This window comes from Natator depressus, chromosome 1 (genome assembly GCF_965152275.1).
Source record: "Natator depressus isolate rNatDep1 chromosome 1, rNatDep2.hap1, whole genome shotgun sequence".
Lineage (NCBI taxonomy): Eukaryota > Metazoa > Chordata > Testudines > Cheloniidae > Natator > Natator depressus.
In genome coordinates, this window is record NC_134234.1 from 250,893,740 (window position 1) to 250,906,519 (window position 12,780).

General features: G+C 43.7%; 1 long non-coding RNA gene across 1 annotated transcript in view; it reads right to left on the reverse strand.

Moving 5' to 3' along the window:
• Positions 1-12,200, reverse strand: part of LOC141985556 (uncharacterized) — a 44,974-nt gene extending 32,774 nt beyond the window's left edge. The window contains exon 1 of the long non-coding RNA XR_012638957.1: positions 12,035-12,200. This is a non-coding gene — a long non-coding RNA (uncharacterized LOC141985556). The remainder of the gene's footprint in view (positions 1-12,034) is intronic.
• Positions 12,201-12,780: the final 580 nt, after the last annotated feature.

Consider the following 12,780-nt stretch of genomic DNA (forward strand, 5'->3'; position numbering starts at 1 on the left):
TTCATTTTAAAGGTCAGGCTTAGAGTTGGCAGTTGTATAGGAGCTGTCTTCTGTAAAGAAAGTCTTAACTAGCCAGGCAGAGCCTTAACCCCACCGTCGAAAAACTAACATTGTCACTAGGATATGAAGAAACCATGGTGAAGAACTAGCAACAGCTAGACCACGGCAGAATGAGCAGTCGGCATCTACTCTGTGGGCCTTTATCATGCAGTGTTGTATGTACGATTCAAAATGCACAGAACGATTGTTGAAATGATGTAGACAAATTGACTCAAATTAGTTTAGCATGGGCCGTGCAAAGTTTAAGCTTGTTGAGCCCAGACACATAGCAACAGGCCACAGCACTTTTGGAAGACAGTATATTGGAAGTGCTAAGAGAAAAAATGTATTTGGACCCAAACTAGTAGGATTTTTAAAAATTACTGGTTCTAGAAGACCTTTGCAGAAATTATGATCCTTACTAAAGACTCTAGTAGAATAAATAAATTGTATAGAAATACTTGAGTGATTTAATGTCATTTTATATTCCCTTCAGCTTTTGACTGTTATTTAATGACAGACAAATCCCCAAAGAACTGCAAAAAGATTAAAAGGATTTTGAGATTGTGTTCTCTGCTTTCAGTCAAACTGTCCCAAATCCTGCCAATACATCCTTAGTGCCCCGTGACACCTACAGACCACCACGAGTGAGCTTCTTATTGTATTTACAGTAATCTAATTACACCAGGCCTTCAATTCACAGACAGCTTTGGTATACAGGCTTTAGTGAGAACTTTACTTTCAGAGCAGATTGCAAACTTTAATCTTTTAAACTAACATACTCATGGAAAAACTTCAAAAAAGAGAAGTTCTGAAACTCCTTCTGTAACCTTTGAGTTGTGTTCTTTCCCCCTCAAAGTTACTCTGAGTATTTTTGGAGAGCTGTTGGGTTTTGTTTTTGTTTTTTGTTTTGGCCCTTCTAACTACCTTAAGGCAATATTTGAGCTCCTGAGAAAGCATTTCATGTAAGGTTATAAATTGATGATCAACAGCTAATGGCCAATTAAAAATCTTTAAAAAAAACGACAACTTCTGAATTCGTAGAGTCACACAAACACTTTTGAATACCTAGCTGTGCTTGTACCGTAGGGGAAATAGAAATATATTGTGGAAGTAGAGACTAGACTAAATATTTTATTTAAAAATTAAATGAGAGAATAGAATTTGCTTTGCTCATACTTAGTGGACACCAAGCTTCAAGCATTTTTTCATGCAATAAGAACTACATGACAAACACAGATGGATCTCTATACACATATCAGTACTGTACACAGACAGGCAAAACTGAAAATATGGCATGCTAAAAATAAAAAGTCCCAGCTTTAATATATGTAAGAAAAATATAAATCAAAAGAAGAATCATCAATAAATTAACAAATCTAGACATTCTTAGTGTGTCATTACTGCCATCTAGCTGCAGACAGTGGTATTAGACTATTCCCATTTCATTTTCCACTTCGGTTTCACCATTTGAACCTTCTCAAATTGCACCGGGTTTACCAGTACAATTCTTGTGCTAGTTTAAGAGAGAAATTCTCTTATCCAAGTTGCACTATGAATGTCTTAAGGACATACTTCTAGGAATCAATGCTTGGAAATCCCAGCAACATCAGCAGAGGTCTGCTCACAAATGACGTGATCTAAAATACATTGAAATCAGTGGGATTTTAGCCCAGAACATCAATGTGGATAAATTTGGATCCAGCACTACTATAAATATGTAACCCAGATCCCCCCCATCACTGCATCTTTTATAGCTGTGCACCAACCACATATGAATAGTTATAAACTCATATTTCACGTGATAGCACTAAAAATCCGTATGTGGACTTTTAATACTGCATACGATTCACAAATCATTTTGTATTTGAAATACAAACACTTGTCTGCCATGTTAAAAATCAACCAATATTTTTGCCATTATTGAGATTTATAGCTATGTAAGATCAGATTATATAGAAAGCCAAACCTCGTGTTTCATAGTGTTAGCTGAGAGCCTGGAAAAATCTGGAAATATTCCTCAGAGCTCCTGTCTCATGTTTACCTTTGAACAATTTGTTAGGATGCATCTTATTATTGTTTTCCTCTGAACAAACTATCCATCAGACTGGATTAATGAACCAATGATCTGATTCAATGTGTTAAACTTTATGTTCCTATGCAATGGCCTGTGCTATGCAGGACATCAGACTAGATGAGCACAGTGATCCCTTCTCCCTTATTATCCCTGAAGCTATGTGTATGCTGTATTCAGCATGAAATTTTGCAGCATATTAAAATGCCTTCTAAAAGGGCATATGAAAAAGTTCCGTTGCCACCTATAAAAAGACTACATTTAATGTTTTAAAATTCAAGTGAGAGCTCTGGGGAAATAGTTTTAAGCCTCAAAGTTAAGTCACTTACAATTTGGTACAGCATGCAGGAAATATTCCTACCTTTAAAAAACCATTAGCTACCTTTTTGGAACAGGGTCATTTGCAGAGTTAGTCGGTCTCAACAATAAAATGAAAATGTGACTAGGACCCTGTAAAACACATTAATGGTTGGTCCAGTGAAGGATAAAGGGTAAGCATGCCATCTGCTGGTTCATTAAAACTATGACCTCTTCGCAAATATCCCTGCTGTCATTCAGCATGAAGTCAGAGTGCCCAATTCTGATTTTACACACATAAGCCAATTAAATTATTCCAGCTGTACACTAGTCTTTGGCCAGCTTGTGTGAATGATACCTGTATTTTACTTGTACAACATCCATATTGATATATAAAATAGCTTAGTTTACGCGTTGTTTTATGCCAGTGGGACTCACTTGGTTGCTTCCTGTTTTGCCCTCAAACTGAGAAAAGACGAGGTGAGAGAAAAAGGATTTGCACTTGCTGTTCGAGAGACTGCTTTTTCTGAATAGTCTCTATATTTGTGTTGATACCAATGTGGGTTTGTACCCCTTTGTCTATTTGTAGTTGAGACATGCAATGCTATGTAACAAGAGCTCTTGCTGTTAAATATACCAGTATCACCAGAATAAAGTTTTATTTTTTAAAGTGACCTCCTTAAACAAGGAGTGGCTAAGAGTGCCTTAATTCTGTGCAACAATTTTTAAACATTACTAATTTAGAAAGTATGTTACAAGATGTCACCAGTTTCACGTCTGAAAATGTTTGAGGACAGGAGTGGGGTCTGACATTTCAGCCTGAGGCACAAAAGCATTATTTCAAAAGGTCCAAGGTTACAATCAATACACTGGGGCAGATTCTCTGCCCTCTTCCACTCTCTTTGCACAGCACTGGTGCAAATTGGTGCATCCCCTAGGCTACTCTAACCTGCTCCAGGGCTGAGCCGAGAATCAGGGAACCTTATGGTTCTGGTTGTTGGTTCTTATCTTCTATTTTTCCCATCTTTTGTTTTGCCCTGGATGGCTGCGGTGGGAAGGGAGGCATTCTTTCCTAGATGCTCCCCTGTGGTCAGGCAGAGCCAGTTGATCTCTGGGGCTCCTGTGGTCCATCAGGGAAACAGGCAACAGAGCAGTGAGAGCTACTCCTTCCTTCCTTGTGATGCAGAAGGGGAGAGACAGCAGCCTGGCGTGCTCCCATGTCTCATCAGAGCTGCTCCTGGGGAAGTGGTGGGAGGCAGTTGGGGAAATGTGTTCCCTACTTCAGTATTGGTAACCCAAAACATTCAACATCCTGAGATTGGCTTAAAGATCACAAGGTCTTTTTAAAAAATAATGTGCCTCTGGTTCTGAGCCTTTAGGGTGCATGGGGGGGGTCACATTTTAAAACTTTTCTCCACAATCATGAAGGTTAGAAACTTACTATGTTAATTTCACATAATGACCTGACTCCAGAAGCTGATGTTTTTAAACCCCGCCTCCCCCCCACCCACACACACCAAATAGTGTGAGATAAAGTAGTGAGAGTTGGTGACACAGCTACCTCGCCCACTAGAGCTGGGACTGATTCAAACACAACAGTTTAAAAATTGCACAGCATGGTCCAGGGAGCACACTTACAATTCACAGTCAAATACGCAGTTTCTTCTTGACACAGGGGGCCTTGAGAGACACAATATAGAGCCCAGTAGGCCACCAGCTGGGTGCTACTGATGTAGAGGAACGGTGAAAAAGCAAAATATTACTGTTATCTTCACAGCCAGCAGTGCTCGCCCTAAAATGTACCTCACAAAATGTAATTAATCTGAACACTGTTCAGACCGTTAAAAGGCCTTGTTAGTTCTCTTGAACATTTTCTCTTTTATAATGTATGGGGACCCCTCCTGGAAACAGAGAGATGAGGGGAAATGGAGCTGCTAAGGAGGGGAGCCAGAAGCGGGGAAGGGTGGGGGAGATTTGAAGAACATTTATTAAAGCCTCCTTTTCACTCCCTAACTGCGCTGATGACTTAGCCTAGCTCAGAATCCTCCTTTCCATCATCCTCCCCCAGCTGAACTCCTGTGAGGGATCCTGCAGTCCCAGTGCAACTGGATAAAGCTATCAACAGCAGAGCAAAGTATATTCATAGTCAAAATTGGGGCACTTGAAAAATAGCCAGATAGTTGGTGGAGGTGTTGAGGAAGCTTTGGTAATTTAAGGAAACTGTGCAAATGTCTGAGATACTTTGTCAGAGTGTCTTGGGAAAAACTAGGGTTGGTAAATGATGATTTAAATCACGTTTGTACTAAACTTGGGCCAAATTCTCTGTTCTTCCTTTTTCGTGTGAAAAGAGGTGGCAAAGGCAGCTTTAAAGCTATCTGTCTGCCTCCTGCATTCTGGTCCTGCCCAGTAACAACCCTCAGTAGGCTTTGATGCTGGCTAAAGACGAGCTACAGTGCAGAGGGTATCATTCGCACCACCTCTCATTCCCAGTGTGTCGCTACGCCAGGGGCCACAAGCAACAGCTGTGTATGACTAGGGTGACCATATTTACCTATGCTGAATACAGGACACCTGGTAAAATTACTTGTATTCAAGCGAGTTCAACAGCAATCAATCAGAACTATGCAGTACAAACATTCAAATTAACATAAAGTTGACTGAGCCCCTTTTAAAAAGAAATACTGCGTTGGTTTCTTTTTATTTTACCTTCTTCTCTATGAGGCTTTAGGGTTCACACGGGGATGGGTGACACACACACACACACACACACACACCTACCCTCCCCACACACACACACACACACACACACTGGGAGAGGTGACATAGACACACTCCTGTACCTCTCTCACATGGGGGGGTGACCGACCAACTGACCCTTCCTGCCCGGTGCTCTCCACCCTCCATGTCTGGCTGGGCCCCCCAGGATGGACCCGCCTCTCCCAGTACCTGGCGCTGCATCTTCCCAAGGTGACATGTGGGGGCACGCAGGGTCATAGCCCCCCCCCCCCCCCGCAGATTTCTGCCAATGTTCACACCAGAATGTGGCCAGCAGCAGCCTTTGAGCACTGTGCAGGAGGGAAGGGACGGGAGCTACTTCCAGCCTCAGGGGAGAAGGAGGGGGAAAAGGGATGACCTGGCCCATGTTTTTGCAGCTTGTCCCTTCCTGACCACACAGTGTCGAAAGGCAACTAACACCTCCAGGCTGCTGCTGGCCACCAACATTACCCAGCTGCCTCTTGTCCCCCGCCCCGGCTACAGTGTGGGCAGGAAGGGGTTAAGCCCTAATGGTGCATTGTGCACCAGGGCCCAGGGAACCTGACTGCAGGGGCTTCAGCGAACCCAGCCAGAGAGGTGGCTTAGCAGGGGTACAGAGCAGTGCCACGCCCCCTGGGGCCAGGACCCGGGGCTGAGGGGGTGAAGAAGGTGCTAAGCCCCTGCCCGGGGACCTGCTGTGGAGCCTGCAGGTTTGGGGTGGGAACAGGCTGGAAATTGCTCCCCCTCCCACTCCAGAGTTGGCACACAGCGGGGGCTGCAGTGACAGACCAGCAGGGGGAGAGGCCTAGACCTGTGTGCTGCAGATTTGTCTCGCTACCAGCCTTGCACACCCACCCCCATTGTGGGCCATTGGACCACCCCACTCACAGCTGGTGGGCAGGCAGCTGGTAAGCAGGGATCCAGGCAGCAGCAGGACCCAGCGGTACTGATGGGGGGGCGGGCGCAGGAGAGAAAGGCAGAAAATATGGGACAGTTTGCCCATTTTAAAGAAAAAGTCAAGACACCTGCAGGAGGGCTTAAATATGGGACTGTCCGGTTAAAAAACAGGACATCTGGTCACCCTATGTATGACAGTTACACTAGGCTCTATGGAAGCAGAGAACTCCTTCCTAATAGAGATGTATTCTCCTGGGGCTAGTTTCGCACTTTCTAAGACCCCTTTCTGCTGCGAGAGTGGCATAAAATAGCTGCATCACAGGGGAGAATCAGTGCCATAAAATGTAGATGTGACATTAAAAAAAATTAACAGTTCTGCTCCTTTTTAATTTCCCTGAAGAAAAAAGGAAACTTAACGGTGCAGGGCCTGCTTACAGGCCAAAGGAAGGGGGGAGATGAGATGGAAGGGCATTGTTGAGTAAATGATCAAACTGATAGGTGAGAAGGAAGCCTAACAAGTGACCACAGCATATATTTTAGGATTGGATTCTGCAACTGCTTATTCTTGTAACTTCCAGAGGACTACACTCACTAGTGTTTTCAGGATTAGGCCTAGGGGCTGCAACATTGATAGGTTCCCTTTACTTTTTAATGCGTCCCTTTCTTGCTCTCAGTGTGTGTCAGCTATGAGTAGGAGGGACTCTGCGAGGCAAGAAGAGCTCCTCGAAAGCCATACGGTCTCCTTATAGCAATGTTAAGGTCAGTTTATTTTACTGTTGAAGTAAGTGCTTTACAATTAAAACTTTAAAGAAACGAGACTATTTTCTTCAACCATGTCCTCAAGTGTGTCCTCGGTTTTAAAAAAAATATTTTTCATATGAATGTTTTTTCTTTCGAACGCAATACTTTATTATTATAGTCAGATGCTCCAGGACGTATATTGTAACAATGTGTATGTGTTGTAATCACGACATGCCTTGGTGGTTAATGGCAGGCAGCCTTTGGTCTTTTGCCTCAGTGACTATTTCATTACTACACTATAATAGAAACCCTACAGTGTCTTATTGTTTAATTATTATATCTATCTGTACCTATAGGTACCTATAAAGCACTCTTCGCCTTTGTAGCTAAGGTAGCTGTGACAGGATATGGAGACACCTATCTAGTTTTCCCCAAGCTTCAGCCTCTCCGAGGTTGTGTAATGATGAGGCAGGACTAGGGACTGAACAGCCAGTCAGGCTCTTGAGGGTGCAGAAGAAGCTCTATAACAGCTGTTTGGTAGTCAAAAGGGGAAAAGACCTTTGAGAAGAGAGGAAAGGAGAGTGACACTGTTACAGGCTTGAGTTTTGCCTTTGGTTGGTTTCACTTACAACCAACAGACTCTCTAACCTCAAAATGTACAGGGACTTCCCGTTTCTTTTTATAATAGGCTGGAGGCCTGGTAGAGGTTTAATCATGCTGAACACTGCTTTTCCTGATCTACATGGGTCAGAGTCATCACCTCAGCTAACCCGACTTTTCACAATCATGTTAGAACACAACAACATTTTGTACAGTAGACAAGCCCTCAAAGGGAAAACACAGAAAGAAAAGCTAAAGAGTCTGTAGCTCAATTGCTAGGGCGTGCCTGTCCTCTAGCACTTTCTGCTGGTCAAGTGTGGCTCTGTCTCAGTTTCCCCTTCTCTCAGGACTCTTAGGAATTCTACGCAGATTAAAAGGTATCGGACAAAAATCCCCTGCTGGGGTTCTACTTTATTAAGTCCAAATAAACTTGAAATAAAGCGTGTCACACCCAGACGCAAAATAAAGTCTCCCTGGCCAGTAATATTTCCCCTCAGGTTCAGGTGGTTGCACATCCCTTCTTCCTGGGACTGTGTTTCTGGGCTCTCAACAGCTCCTCCAGCAGCTTCTCCAAAGCTGCTTTCTTCAGGAACCTTTCCAGAAGCTCTCTATGGAGTTCCCTGGGAATTATCTTCCTGGACTGAGGTGTACGGGTAGGAGAGCAGCAGAGGGAGTCACCTGCTGATTTCCAAGCTGAAGGACCAGCGCTGAGGGCCAGAGAGGTCTGAAGGTGGGGGAGTAGCAGAGGGGTGTACCCCGGTGACATCTCCATGCTGGAGAGCTGGAGCCAGAGGGCTGGAGAGGGATGAGGGCCAAGGGAACAGTGGATGGGCCTACCTGATGGAACTGTCTGAGGTGAGAAAGGTTAATGGGACAGGAGAAGTGATTGATGCTCCCCTGATGACGATGAACTTCCAGCAGAGAGGCTGGGGCAGTTTCCATTGGAAGAGGTTGTACACCAGTTGGAAGGTGGCTGACCAGGCAGAAGGTTAGGAGAAGACTGACAAAGAGTCTAGGTGTGGTGAAAGACGCTGGGGTGTGGTATGTGAGGTGTCGAGGGACTAGATGATGTGGAATTTTAAGGACTACATGCGCTGGGGGTGATAAATGGACTATGGGGACTTTTGTCATGGACTATTTACACTATGTTTTTTGTAATAAGAGGGAGAATTATTGAAGCAAGAGAGCCTGATGTGGAGTTACTGGAGTCTCTGAAGGAGGGAAATTGAGGCAGGTGTGACTGTTTGGCTGCAGCCTGCCATGAGAGGGTGCTCTAAGTGAGGTCACCCTATCCCAAAGGGATACATACAGAATAGCAAAAAACTGCTTTTACAAACCAAATAGTATGTGTCTTTTGAGATCTTTCCCACCAATCTTCCCTGGTGAGACTAATTAGGAAATTAATAGTCTTATGAAATAGTATTGTTGAAATCCATTTGTTCCAAACTTACTGCCATTGATTTCCATGGGAGCTCGGCAGCTAAACACCTTTGAGGACAGTAGTGCTGGAACTGGGGGTGCTGCTGCATCCCCCCAGTTTGAGATAATAATAACAAACACCAAATACATGGTTTGCATCAGCAGCATCCCCACTATAAAAATTGTCCTAGCACCCTCGTTTGAGGATATGTTTGCTGTGTTGGTATAGCCGTGTTGGTCCCAGGATATGAGAGAGACAAGGTGGCCGAGGTAGTATCTTTTATTGGACCAACTTCTGTTGGTGAAAGAGACAAGCTTTTGAGCCACACAGAGCTCTTCTTCAGGGCCTACGTGCATGGGCAAGAGAAAAGACAGTCAGTCCCTGCCCCAAAGAGCTTACAACGTAAGTAAGAGCTTAAAATCTACTCTCACTACCTTTTGATTTAGACCACAGTAATTCTAAAGTTATTGATTGTGTCAGGAGAATTAGGCCCACCTCATTTCTGGCCTCCAACACAGCAGCACTACCTCATTGTTCTACCTGTTACCATGTGCACCATCTTTGGAAATCCTACATAACCCATCTATCTCCTTTCCCAATGTCCCAACACAATTTGCAACGGTCTCCCAATTCTTCTTCCAGCATATGGATAACTATATTTGGTTTCAATTTCTATGAAATAAGCTGGATCTGAAGGTAGGAGAGAGGAGCAGGATAAGCATTTCCTTTCATGTACAGCAAATCAAGATGTTCTGGACATTGGAGCAGCTCTCGCCCAGTCTTTCACGCCCAGCTGTTCTCCAGGCTTTTCACTCCAGTGCCTTTTCACTTCCTATTAAAATATTGTTGCCCAGTAGTGTCATTAACTAAATTCTTGTAAAATTTGGAAATAAGTTTAGCTCTTATTTTCTTGCAGTAAAATATTGGAATATCTGTCCAGGAAAGCAACCTCTAGACCCCAAGTGGAGGTACATTTTTAACTTGCAAATAGTAATATGGAAATACAGAGTCCAGTCTAATCTTTTTGCTCAGTTCCTCAGAGATGTGTATCTACAATGGGACTCTATTCATATTTTGGTGTACTTTATTCACTCAAAGATTTCACTCCATCACACCCAGAAGTGACTATGGCTATTTATGCAGCTGTAACTTCCAGGGTTGATCATGCAAATGATGTCTAGACATGAAGTTGTACGCTCTGAAAAAGCTCCAAGAGTTACAAAACGTTGAAGCTAGTCCGCTTAATACAGGATTGAGCACACCCCCCCCAGTACACAGCTCGCTACTCTGATTCCCTGTTCAACAGAGAATCCAGTCCAAGTTATCTGTCCTGATATTCAGAACCATAGTTAGTTGAGAGACTGCTTTTCCCTCTGCAACCATGACCCCCTGTAGTGGGGCACACCCTCACTGGCAGAGAAAAGACTAATGAGCTGCTCTGGGCCTGTTCAACACCAACAAGGTACACCTGCAAGCTTTGTTCTGCCTGTGGGGCATAAAAGGAAAAACCTGCCACAGGTAGGGGTGGTGAACTGGAAAAAGGTTGCCCTGCCTCAGACAGCTGGAACAGGCTCATGGAGAGGAAGATAGCAACATCACCCCCCACCCTGAAGCTGCAAGACCCAGCCTCAGAGCAGTATGTCCCACAAGGAGGTGCTGGAAGTGGAGCCCATTTAGGTCCACTCAAAGGGCTGACCCTGGGTTCCACATGACCCTTACATCTCTCTGTTTTCCTATGGACTCCCCTCTCCCAGAAGGGAAGAAAGAGGGGAGGGAACTTTTGTTTTGTTTGCTCCACGAACCTCCTTGGGTATTTGCTGTGGGGGAGAGAGAAAGACAGTATAAGGATCTGAAGTGGGGTCTGGAGAGAACCCCTGCCCCCCACAACAGCTACCTTCCACTGGAAAAATGAGATTGTCAGCCAGAAGGGGAAGGCTCAGAGGTCCAGGAGAGGAACTTTCATTGTTGAACTCATTTATGTAAGGAGAGAAGAATGACCATCTTTAGCATAAGCACTGTCTCTTACTCAGTGTTTGTACCGCACCCAGTGCAATGAAGCCCTGATCCTGAGTGAAAAGCCTTGAGTGGTACTGTGATATAAATTTTAAAAAATCACAGAATTTGCTGCTTACAGAACTAATATAAAACTTCTTTCTTTGACTTGAAGAGGAATACATGTGGCATCTTAGAGACTAACAAATTTATTTGAGCATTAAAATAAATAAATTTGTTAGTCTCTAAGGTGCCACAAGTACTCCTTTTCTTTTTGCGAATACAGACTAACACGGCTGATACTCTGAAACCTTTCTTTGACTTGGCTTTCCTTCAATTATTTCTTCACTCAGAATCAAATGACCTCTAAACTAGTCACACTGTACCTCCTACATGCTTAGAAGGGGAAGAGTATTTCTATTTTTAAATACTTGGCAAGGTGCTTATATTCTACTACAGTGATGGAAGGTCATGCAATTAGCACACAGATTAGAGAAATCTTTACTGAAAGCTTTTGTCATGGAACAAGTATGTTTTAAGGATTTTAAGGATAAAACAAGTATGTTTTAAGCATTTGAAGGCTGGGAAGGAAGTAGATTAGTGCATGAAAAAAGGGAGCTGGTTACAATGAGCAAAAATAAGAATCAACTTGCATGTTTACCCAAACTGAAACTTTCTGATGTGCAAAAAAAGTTTGGCTACCTTTTTAATTCCCCCCCCACCCCCACACACACACCTTTTAAAAGTGCTGCATAGAAAGGTTAAAGGGACACTATCAATTTGTAATCTAGTCAATTTGTAAAAGCAGTTACAGTTACTACACCTGTTCCTAAGGCCTACCTGCCAACTTTTGTGGTTTTACAAGCACTTTTTTTTTTCCTTTTTGCTGTGTGAAAAAAGAACACAACCGTGGGAATCTGATGACAGTAAGTTTCTTTTTTACAGTGAAACCAGATGTTTAAAAATAACTGAAAAAAGAAATTTTTTCCCCTATACTGACTTAAATTTATAGAAATCTTAAAGTGTTATGTGTAACAATAGTAGGCAAAACATTTGCAGACAGCCCTTATCCTAAAGCCTATAGACAATTAAAGGCTTCAAGCAGAACACACCTCTTTCGGCAGCAGCCTGATCATTTGAAGACACAACTCCCTCAGAGCCTCAGGCTTACCTATCCCAGAGAGGTTGCGTAATGTATCTAAAGAAACCGTTATATTCACCTCAGTCTAAAGGCTCAGAATATCTCAAACAATTGAAATGGGATTCACCAATAAAGGATGCAGCGAAGCAGTTGAAAGGCAGATTCCTGAAGAGCTGGAACAGCAATGGATGCAGCCCGGCACACAGTTCCTGGGGGGAGCTCCTTCACTGACTCTGGTCAGAGAGGGACTGATGGAGAAGGCTGTCGACTGAGGGAGCTGTAGCAGTTGGAATGGGATAAGGGAAGGGGCTTTCTCCCAACTGCCAACACATGCTAACAGCCAGGAGAGTTCCTGACCGGTCTCGCTTTAAAGAATAATAATAATTTCCATCTCTGATACCATTTAAATCCGGAAGGATCTCAAAGAGTCTTACAAACTAGGGGCCTTATTCTACCCTAGCTGGGATTTTCCCATGCAGGGGACCGGAAATGCTATGAGTTCCCTTCTCGAAGCTAAGCTACCTTGAGGGATAAAGTTTGTCTCCTCCCATGCAGTGTGCAGGGATTTTAGCTCTTTAAGCCACAAGGCTTCTTGACACCCAGGCAAGCCCGTGCTTATGCACTGCTACCCCACCACTGACTCCCACTGCAGCTTCACAACAGCAGCCATGGAAGGAAGTCTCTGGTTCTAGCAACAGTCTGTGGCACTAGCAGTCTAGTCTGACTGGATTTCACATCAAAAATCTGAGGGGTAGCGGAGAGGAGCATGCTGCAAGAGATCAGATCCTCACCAGCTTAACCCCCATCTGCATTATGTCTCCCTGC